This window comes from Papaver somniferum, chromosome 7, assembly GCF_003573695.1.
Source record: "Papaver somniferum cultivar HN1 chromosome 7, ASM357369v1, whole genome shotgun sequence".
NCBI lineage: Eukaryota > Viridiplantae > Streptophyta > Magnoliopsida > Ranunculales > Papaveraceae > Papaver > Papaver somniferum.
In genome coordinates this window covers 253,050,043-253,061,363 of record NC_039364.1, presented here as the reverse complement: position 1 = coordinate 253,061,363, position 11,321 = coordinate 253,050,043, and the positions used below count along the sequence as shown (strand labels likewise).

The 11,321-nt window shown below is 36.5% G+C and overlaps 1 long non-coding RNA gene across 3 annotated transcripts; it reads left to right on the top strand.

Annotated features, from left to right (window-relative positions):
* Positions 1-7,935: 7,935 nt before the first annotated feature.
* LOC113293633 lies at positions 7,936-10,508 on the top strand. Of its 3 annotated transcripts, none has more exons than XR_003332413.1 (4): positions 7,936-8,407; positions 8,572-8,651; positions 8,931-9,632; positions 9,865-10,508. It is a non-coding gene; the product is annotated as an uncharacterized LOC113293633 (long non-coding RNA). The 3 variants fall into 3 exon arrangements; XR_003332412.1 differs by having other exon boundaries at positions 8,931-9,966; positions 10,050-10,508; XR_003332411.1 differs by having other exon boundaries at positions 8,931-10,508.
* The last annotated feature ends 813 nt before the right edge of the window (positions 10,509-11,321 follow it).

Genomic DNA, 11,321 nt, shown 5'->3' with positions numbered 1-11,321 from the left:
ATAAAGCGGGGTAATTATGCAAATTCCATATTTTTGACTTGATTTGTTTTCTTTTTTGTTTCATTTATTTTTCCTTCAAATTACAGATTCTTATTGAATAGTTGGAGCAACTCAATTCAAAGATAGACATGGAAAATGAGAATGTTTTTTTGGACAGGAGTTACTTATCAAACTATCAAAGTGTCTCCAAATTTTGTATAGAAAATATAGTGGAGATGTTTTTTGGAATCTGATAGTTGTCACTGTTTTTTGATTAACCACAATATATATTTTGTGCAGGAAGTGGTTGTTAATATCTTTATTGTTGGAGTCTTGGAGACTTCTTGTCTTACTCTTGAAGGGTATTTTTCTTTGTTCAACTTCAAGACTTCACTGTTAGTCTGTTACTGAATCAACTGAAATGATACTGATTACTGATGAAGTATTAGACTACTAATGATCAGTAAGTATAATTTATGAAATTGTAATTGTGTTCCTTCAGAAAATATAATTTATGAAAATGTAATTGTGTTTTTTGTAAATATAATTTATAATTTATAAGAGTATTGTTAAGTTTTGGTGTGAAATTGTGAATGTGGCCGGAAATGGATCAGAAATCGGCTTCCGGCGAGTTGAATCACCAGAAACGGGCTAACCCGTGAACCTGCAGGTTTTACCCGTTACGGGCACGGGTTGAACAAATGACTACCCGTGAATAATATCAACCCGCAGGCTTTGACCCGTGTTAACCCGAACCTGTGTAACCCGTTACGGGCCATCCCCGACCCGCCCGTTTGCCAGCTCTAAATACAAGGTGCACCGCTGCAAGACGAATAATTGTGCTACCTGAAGATAAATCAGACGGTTTAAAGGCAACTAATCTCGTCTTCCAGGATGTTTTGTTGTGATTTATTAAACAAATGAACAAAACTCTAAAAAGGTTGAGGAATTTATCTTAGTATTTTTGGTTAATGTTCAATTCTATATTGTTTAGGTATTAAATCTTTAATTAATATAAAATTTAGATACTGAATAATTAAGTAAATCTCCATATTATATCTTTTTCATTGGGTTATATTATTTTATTTTTTTTCGTTGGATTATATTATAGTTTTAGCTATATAAGCAACTTTTCGAAAATCGACGAGAGGTTGAGCCTGTTGAATCCGACCATCGATTTCGTCATTCCACGGCGCAGAATTAAAATTGAGCGAGAGATATTTTGCCTAGCGTTTTTAGGGGCCACCCCAAAGGATTTAGGGGCCATCAATTTATACCCAGCCAAAGACTCTAGTTAAGGGGTACCCTATATGATATTGAAGTTACATAAATGCCCTTATGGTAAAACTGTATAAAAACCAAATCAAAAACAATTCTACTCATTTCAACTCTTTTTCTTCCAGTTTCGTATTATCTTCCGATTGTGGAAGAAAAAAAAAATTTCCACTCCAAAGTCAAATGGCCCCAATTAGGTAAGAATCTATCATTTCTGGGGTTTATTTCGCTTTAATTCGACGAATCGAGAAAAAATAATTCTAGGGTTTTCGGTTATTTATCCAGATTCGGGCGATATTCATGCTCCTTTACTTCCGAATGTAGTCGTGTTCTTCATTTCTCAAGAACATCGACAGTATTCGGGAGAAATATTTGATGGTTATCGGCCGAATATTGTTGGTCATATCTTCCTGGATACAAACTGGTAATAGTCGGTAGTTTAATGAATTTTTTGGCTCTCGAATATATTTAAGTAGACACACAGTATTCGGAAGTACACTCACTACCGAATATATATATATATATATATATATATTGAAAAAATCTCAAAATTTCTCATATAGGAAAAATCCCATTTTGGGGCCAGTATTTATTCGGAAGACAATACAATGTTATATACTTCCGATTATTTCAATTTCAAAATTTGAAAAGTATAAGTTTTTCCCAAATTCTGATTTTTGGGCCATCGTACATTCGGGACTTTACAAAACAATTATCCTCCGAATATAGCAAGTTCAAAACAAACCACGCCTTGGCTCTAGGTGGTTCCAAGGGCCAATATAGAATGTTAGACAGCCCATATTCGGAAGTTTGGGTAACTAATTATACTTCCGATTATTTCAATTTCAAAATTTGAAAAGTATAAGTTTTTCCCAAATTCTGATTTTTGGGCCATCGTACATTCGGGACTTTACAAAACAATTATCCTCCGAATATAGCAAGTTCAAAACAAACCACGCCTTGGATCTAGGTGGTTCCAAGGGCCAATATAGAATGTTAGACAGCCCATATTCGGAAGTTTGGGTAACTAATTATACTTCCGATTATTTCAATTTCAAAATTTGAAAAGTATAAGTTTTTCCCAAATTCTAATTTTTGGGCCATCGTACATTCGGGTCTTTACAAAACAATTATCCTCCGAATAATATAGTCGTGTTTAGAAATACCAACTTAATCGGTAGATAAGAATTTAAGTTTGCCACCGAATGTCTTATTCGGAGGGAATACGTGTATCGTTAACAACCGATTGTAGTGCACCAATGATACGAAACCTCAACGGCCATATTTTCAGAAACCTCAACGGCCATATTTTCAAAAATTAGATCCCTTGGAACTCTAATCTATATAAGGAGGGTAACCCCTCTCAGTTATTATTGAGTAACAAATCTGAATGAAAAACCTTTTCAATGGCAAGTCCATCACCAATCGACAACATACTTCGAAGATGCAAGCGAACAACTACATCAATTGCAGCAAGGGAATAAGAAATACAAAAAAGGAACAAACAACCCAAAAAAATTAAACCATCGTTAGTGGCAACGGAGGAGGAGGAAGAGGAAATCAAGGCTAAGAAGCGAGGTCAAGAACAATTCCATCATAGAGAAAGATTAAAACAAGTTGAGGAAGAGACCGAATGGATAAAAAATTATTACATTGTGAAAGATCTACCCAAAGAACAGCAGGACGATCGTATATTTTGGATTAACGTTTCATTGGGTCCTTTTGTTGGTAAGTACAAGAAGCCACGCCACAATTATGAACCATCCCATGTTTCTTCAAGGGTGCACCATGTTATAAAATTGTGCACCGAGTACAACCGTATTCTTGCTAGGCACAGAGACGACAGGTTTGCGGCACAAGATGCTTATTCCAAGTGGAGAGGAGAGTCGTTTCTACATTTCGAAGCCGCGTTGATTGTTGCATCTCGGACTGGGAAAAAAGAATAACATGTGATGTTTGAGTGCTGTAAATTCAAATTTTTAATATTAATCGGCGGTTTGATAAAATATGGAATTCCCGAATATGATTAATCGTATTGAAGTGTTATAATACTGTTGTTCCGATTACATAGTTTCAAAAAAAATTATAATCGTGCCTCGAAAAAAAACGATCAAACATCGTCATCATCCGAGGGGATCAATTCGAGTAACTCATCGGGAAAGTTGTTGTCCATAACACGATCCCAATCAACCATGTTGGACTCATATTGTTTCACCCAATCCTTGCAATGGTTCATAGGGAAGTAATCGTGCCACTTACTCAACGGAGGTAACGGACAATCTTTCTTTACTCTTAAACCGATAAAATGCATTTCATTCACAAATGCCATTACGATTCTTCTATCTTTAACCGACTCGTCGCAAGCCGTTCTTGTGGGTGCAAACGTCATGCTAAGTCCATACATAGGAGGAACAAAGAAATGTACCACGCAATTCAAAACGTCCGCTAGGAGATATCCAAATTTAGGCATTGTCATCCAATACTTGGATCCGATTGTCTTCAATCCCTTTCGACACTTCACACGCGCAACTAAGTCTTTGAACTCTTGTTCTTTGTCGTATCTATCTCCTCGCCTCATCATCTCCATATAAAAACCCTTGTCCTTCACTAGTTGTACCGCCATCTTATTTCTTAAATATTGGCATTGGGTGACATCTTCGATATCCGCCTCTCTAAAGTAACCCATTTGTTCCGTAGCAACGTGAAACCCACAATTTCCATCCCCATCAACCTCGTCGGTCGACAAAACAAATGGAATGATAAGTGTAGGGAGTTGTTCCAAATACTCTTTGTATATTGTATATGTGGATCGATTTGGTCTTCCATTAAGATCTCTAGGGCAACGAAGAGTACCTTTGTCCTCTTTTATAATAAGAATTTCCACTGGTTGGGTTTGTTGCGAGGCGTTCATTTGCTCAACAACTTCTTCGACAACATTGGGTTGACTTACTTGAGAAGGCTCTGTAGAGATATTTGGACTTACTTGTCGGGTGGTTGGTCCACTTTGATCATTTCTTGAACGACCTCTTTTCTTAGGTTCCGACTCATCTTCAAATTCGGCTTCTGAACACTCGTGCCTAGACAATATTCTTTTATTAGACAAATACTCCTTCAACTCTTTTCTTTGGATGGTCCTCGACACTTCGGTGTTCGGCCTACCGGTGTTCTTTTGCTTAATAGGTTCATCAACCTCCCTTAAACAAGGGTGAAGGGCTTCCTCCAAATTATGCATCAATATTTGCTTTTTGGTGCCGTTTGATGTAGAGTAACGCTCGGCTATTCGTGCATACAATTCCGACTCGAAGAAAGACGGACCATCAACTACCGGGGTGTTCGGAGTGAAATTTAATTGCTTCCAAAATGGGTGAATATCATCGATGTCAATCACTTCAACATACCTACCCAACTTATGACGACATGGGAGTCCAATACCTATAATATCCTTGCAAACACAAACCGTATTCTCGTCATCATAAGTTTTATATAACTTCAATTGTTTCATCATGCGATTTATTGCCCATCTTGAAACTTTATGAAAAACTCCCCTTAGAAGCAATTTTTCCTTAATATGTTCCATCGGGAATTGGTGTACACTAAATTGCATACATTTCCTAATCTTTACGAGATCACGATTGGTGAATTCATGGATTGCTTCTTGGATCGACACAACTCCATTTTGACTACCAATTAGTATTTTCTTTAGTCGACCATGAGACCCCTCCGCAATGCTTGTCGCCTCGTTCTTGAAGTTACGATATTCATATGTCCATGCAAACACAAACCTCTCCTTAATCGTTAACCATTGTGTTTTACAATACTCAACCGGTTTTGGGTAGTCCGCGCCGTATTCATCCTCAAATTTCTTCAAGTTACATTCGTAAATTTCCTCGGTCATCGACCAAACGATTTTGTCCCATGCTTTCATGAACATTTTCCAAATTATTCCATCCTCCTTCCACTTTTCTTCAAATAGCCTATCCTCTTCCTTACGTTCTTCCAAGGTTAATTTACTAATGCGCTCATCCTCTTCCTTTGACCTCTTGGTACCCTTCCTTGGTCTTTTAGCTTGGAAATGATGATGGCAATTGGTTTTGAGATTGCATTGAATGTGCCACGTACATTGCAAGTTTTGGGCTTCCGGAAACACTACCGCTATTGCATGCATTAAGGCTTGATCGTTATCCGTTACAATAACCCTTGGAAAATTATCACCGTTATAAATGGACCTCAACGTCTCCAACATCCAAATGAAACTCACATTGTTCTCATGATCCATTAAACCCCATGCAATCGTAAACGTGTTTTTGTCCGAAGTATGGCAAGCAATGTTCAACAACGGCATGTTATACTTGTTTGTCTTATAAGTAGCATCTATCAACAAAATTTGATGAAAGCATTGAGCCAATTGGATCATTTCGGGATGTGCCAAGAAAATACGAACCACTATACCATCCTTTTCTTCCCTTCTCAAGGTGTAGCCGTGTAACTCCGCTAACCACTCCGATTGTTGCATGACCGTTCTACCATCCCAATCAGTCCTTTTGATCGTAGCTAGGGCCGACTTAATTGTAGACAAAGAAGACAAGTTGTCGAGATCGTCCGCCTTTATTTTACTTAAGATCGCACTCGCTTTTTGGATCCGCATAGACCTCACCGTCTGCATTTGATGTGGTTTTAACTTGGCAACCATTACATGTCCAATTAAATCCAACGGATCATCATGGTTGTGACAACCGTTATCAACTTTATACATTTTATACTCTTTACCTTTAATAGCATCGGGCTTATAGAAGACAATCTTAAATGGGCATCCTATCTTCTTGGTATTGCTTCGGTATTTCCTATTCGTCTTCCGTATGTACTTACTATTCTTTCCCTCGTGACTCTTTCGCGTCCCACCTCGCTCACAAATCATTTCAAATCGAGTGTCACTAACATGATTATTTTGAACTACCACGCACATGTTATCTTTTGCCTTGTTCATAAGCCATTCCTTTGCCTCCTTCTTACTTCCAAATGTCTAAACGTGCATAAAACAAAACAAATCTAATAAGCATAACCATTTAACATATACATTTTGAAAAAAAGAAAAAAGTAGTGATGAGTATACTGAATCGTTTGCATAGTATAGGGAAGTGTCGGGCCTCAAATAGAAGTCATCAACAAACTCTTCAACGGCCTGCATATGAAAGCAACAAATTATTATACAATAATCGGAGGTTATTAAATAAGTCAAACTTCCGAATATTCTATATTCGGAATCCTATCGGTTACCCAAAAACCCGATCTATGCAAATGAATGTACACAATTTACTGAGTGAAAAAAATGATATAATCGGAGGTCATTAAATAAGTCAAACTTTCGAATACTTTATATTCGGAATCCTATCGGTTACCCAAAACACCCAATTTATGCAAATGAATGTACACAGTTTACTGAGTGCAAAAAATGATATAATCGGAAGCTAAAATATATAGTAAACCAGACGAATATAAATAACCGGGAGATAACTTTAATCGATAAACATCCGATTTTCAAGTTTTCGGAAATTTTATTTTTAGGCCACTGTTATATTCGGCAGTCAAATAATGTTAAACTATTACCGATTGTAAAGGATAAGAATACTGAGTTTTGAAATTTTCTGAGGAATTCGTTTTTGGGGCCATTCGGAGGTAAATAACTCTACATAACTACCGAATGTAGATATTTTTGGAAAACCAGTTTGGGGTTTTTCTCATATTCGGCAGTAAACTAGTATCTTGGAACTACCGAATATACATATTTGGTACTCAGTGTGTTATATTCGTAAGTTTAATCTAGAAATTATCTACCGAATCTGGGTAGTTCATGGCATTCAATGCATGCAATAATCGGTTTTTCTTGTTTACAAAAGCACACAAACCATGCAAATCGAGTATTTTAGTTTCTTAACACAATACCTGTGTTTTACATGCATCGTTAGCTTCAATATCATGCGATTCTCCATTTTCTTCCATGAAAGGGTCGTCTAGGTTTTCCTCTCCACAAAAGTTTGGATCATTCAACATATACCCCAAATCGTCTTCTCTAAACGGTCGTGAACCCTCAACATTTTGTTCTTCGTCATGATTCTCACCTTCTTCTTCATATCCATCCATTTTTGTAGTGAAAAAAATGGTTTTTCCCTTTTTTCCTTCAACCTCTTCTCTATAACTCTAATAACTCACAAATGCAAAAGAAATGAAAAAATGAAACAAAAATCATTCTAATACTGCACCGACCACAATCGGAAGTCTGGAAAATATTTTGGCTTCCGATTGAAATCGGAGGATAACAATGTTATCATATCCTCCGAATATATAAGGGTAATTTCGCCATTACAAATTACGCGAGATAAGGCTGGCTACATTTTCCCTTTGGGTGACCTTTTTTGTTTTATTGTTGGTCCCTAAATCCTTTCGAGTGGCCCCTAAAAACGCCCGCATTTTAGGGCATACGATTAGGAGACAAGACAAACGGTGACGTTTCCTTATACAACTCGGTTTCTTAAAAACGACACCAGATTCTGGTACTAGCGGAAAAAAACAGAATATATAGATTTTATGCGACTTTATCCGTAAGAACCTTAATACGAAGTATACTATTTGTCTGTGTTTTTTTTTTCTTTCTTTATCTATTCTTCCTTCTTCGATGTAGTTCGTTGAATTTCATTTAATTATTGCAGTTTGTTGAATTTTTTCAGGTTTATTTTACAGGAGTTGATGTAGAATCGGAGAGATGTGCAACTTTTTAGGGTTATTGATTTTGCAAAACGGTTAGGTATTAAAATCGATTAGCTTTTTTTTGTTTGTGATCTAATCTGAACGATTAATGTCAATCGTATCTTTTTCATCTTATAAAGCAGCTATTAATGGAAAATCTTCCTGTTTCTCAATTTACGGTGACACTCTTCACTTCTTCTAGATTACTAACAATAAAGAAATCAGTGATACCCTTCTCCATCATCCTCCGTGTCTGAATTCCAATCCGAAGTATCACCCTCTGAAGTGGTTTGTATCTCAATTTTGTATTTATTTTAATTTTAATTTTGATTAGGGTTTTTGATTGGTTGGATTAGGGTTTTTGACTAATTTTGGGATGTGCTGAGGTAAAGGAAAGTTTTTAACAAGAAGTGTAAGTATTCTATATTTTAAATTGTAAGTTTTTAATAAGAAGTGTAAGAATTCTATATTTTTAAATTGTCTAATGTACAACCCATAGCAGAAGACATTGACAAAACCCATTGTTAGAGTATTAATTTGATTCACTTAATCAAACTGTAATTCTATGGCTTGCAGGGATCGACCGATATGCGAGAGACAATTAAGCTGACAATGGGGTGATTGAGTCTTATACTCATGATCGTTGTACAATTAAGGTAAACTTCAAGCATTTTCTTTATTAGGTTTAATTTCAAGTTAATTATGTTGTAGCTTCAAACTGAAAGGTGCTAACTGTAAGTTTAACAACACTTTTTCTTTTTCCATTGGTAAAACAGGCGCTATAATTTTTCGATAAGCTTCTAACTATGATTTTGAAATTTTGGGAAGTCCTGTTAAACGGAATTGTTACTGACAATATCATGTCGTGTTAGAATTTAAGTGTTCTTTTTCTCTATCGTATATCATGAACTAACACCTTTTTTCGGACTTGAAAGAAACACTGCTGCGAGGAGAACTGTTGCAGGAGAGCAGGGATTGTGCATTGACTGCCAAACACGCATTCCTCCTGATTACATCATAGCCACGAAGTTGTTCTCCTAAGTTGGTAAGATTGCAAAAATGTGTAGCATATGGCTCATATTTGGCGCTTTAACCCTTTATACAGGAGAGGGCAGTTTATATACACATACACTTTTCGTTGTATCTCTACTGTCGAATTCATTGGGATGCAACAACAATCTGAAATGTCTTTCGAGAGATTTGGAGCGAGGCCAGGACATCTTACCTTACTTAGTCAAGTCCGTAAGTAAATCTTTAACATCTCAAAGTAATGTGCCAGATAAATTTACCAGGGATTACTTCGTTTGAGATAGTAGTAGGTATATTTTTTTTGAGATCAAACAAAGATCCGAGAAAAGAATGATCCAATATAGTAGTTTAGGTAATATGACTTTGTTCGTACTATTTCTTATCTTTAGGGGATTTGGAAAATTTACTCCAGTTTTGGACCGTTGAAACCCACTGGTATATCGGTTTAAGTTGATTTGGATAATGGGAACCATGAAATTATGCAATTCTGGAAATTCTGGCATGCCAATGTGATTGTTGGGTTATATTAGAGTTTCCAGTATTGCATTCTTTCTTGATTTCTAATGCCATCTGAATCATTGGACTCTGGGAACAAAGATATGCAAAAGGTTTGTGAGCCAGGTGTTCGTATTTCTGCTTTTTTTCGCATCATTTTTCATATTTTTGGATTTGATCTTTTGTGTTTTCTTTTGATTATTGATTTGTTGTTTTTTCTTGGTTAATCCTGCCTAATTGGTGTGCTCTACTAAAACACTGGCAATGATCTTCAACTAACATAACCGTTTTATGGGCATCTAATGTGGTTCATTGATTTTTTACGCTTCACTGTTTTGCATGCAGGGTTGATTATTTAGGAATTTGGCAGTTTGAGCTGATTATATGAAACAGTCTTGTACAAGTTCTTTGATGGCTTTGTAGGATTAGATGTTGTGGGATATCAAGGTGCTTGGTTAAATGGTATTTGCCATCTGATTAGTATAACAATAGAAAAAACCTGGAGAATAACATATATTGTTTGTTCGCAGCAACGTGGATTAATACAGCGGAAGAACGTGCCAGTGAGAGTTGTAATCGCTAAGGGAAACACAGTTCAAATTTGCTAGAACAGTAGAAACTCCAATAGTGAGAACGACATCGAGATTATTTAAGGCCCGCGAAAGAAGAAAGCATACAGTTATCGTGTTAAGAACTAAACCACTCTATCTACAAGGTGAATTGCTGAAAGAAAAATCATAAAAAACGCAACTCTAAACAGACAGGAGAAGGCACGTGATCCTAAAAACGATTTTTAAACGAACAGAAAAAAGAAAATTGTCTCTACCTGGAAAGATATTAATCGAGCTCCGAGTACTTCATGTGGTTCAAGTTTTCTTGATTATTTTGTACTACATTTTTCAAAATTATTTATCGTGATCTGTATTCTCATAATGAAATGTGTTTGAAACTGATTTTGCAAAAAAAAAACGGAAAACAGGTCCAGACAATGGCCCATAGTTGCAAAATAGCGGAAAACAGGTCCAGAGCTCTTTTTCCGAAGAATTCTGAAATCTATTTATTTTGGTTAGTATTTTGTGTGAACACGATCAATGAAGTTATTTCAGTGATGGCCGAGTGGCCCGAGTACGATGAATTAAAAGTCAATCTTAATTTCGTGATTTCCTAAAGATGCAATCTGAAAGGAGATATTCAAAATTTAGAGAATTAATTAGGGCATTCAATTCGCTGTTTGCGTCCACGTCAGCGGGTGGCGAAATGGATAATACAATTAACGGTGAGAATGGTCCTTAGGTGTATAACATAGACAATTATCATAAAAATCATAAAATTGGTATATTGTTACCAAGAGAACCTAAAAAATGAGGAATAAATAATCATAAAATTGTTACATTGTTACCAAGAGAACCTATGAAATGAGGATGCCAAGATGAACGTAAAACGAGATTGATTGCGTTTGACCTGACTAACAAAATACTAGGGAAATAATAAAGAGGTCACGGCTGGGGCTGTAAGATCCGGCTAATTTGGTCCGACCAACAAACACGAGGACATGCTTGAGGGGCTGCGGCCGAGGCTGTAATCCCCGGCTAATTTGACTCGACCAACAAAATACAGGGGTATCCTTAAGAGGCCACGGAGACCCGACTAATTTGACACGAGCACAAAACAATAACGTCGCAGGTCCTAACTAGCTTATAGGATCGATGTTTGACAGTTCTAATCTAATCAGTTTTGTGAATGACTAAAATTTTCTGAAAGAGTACTGACCAACCGACCAAACAACAAAAAGCAATGGGAAA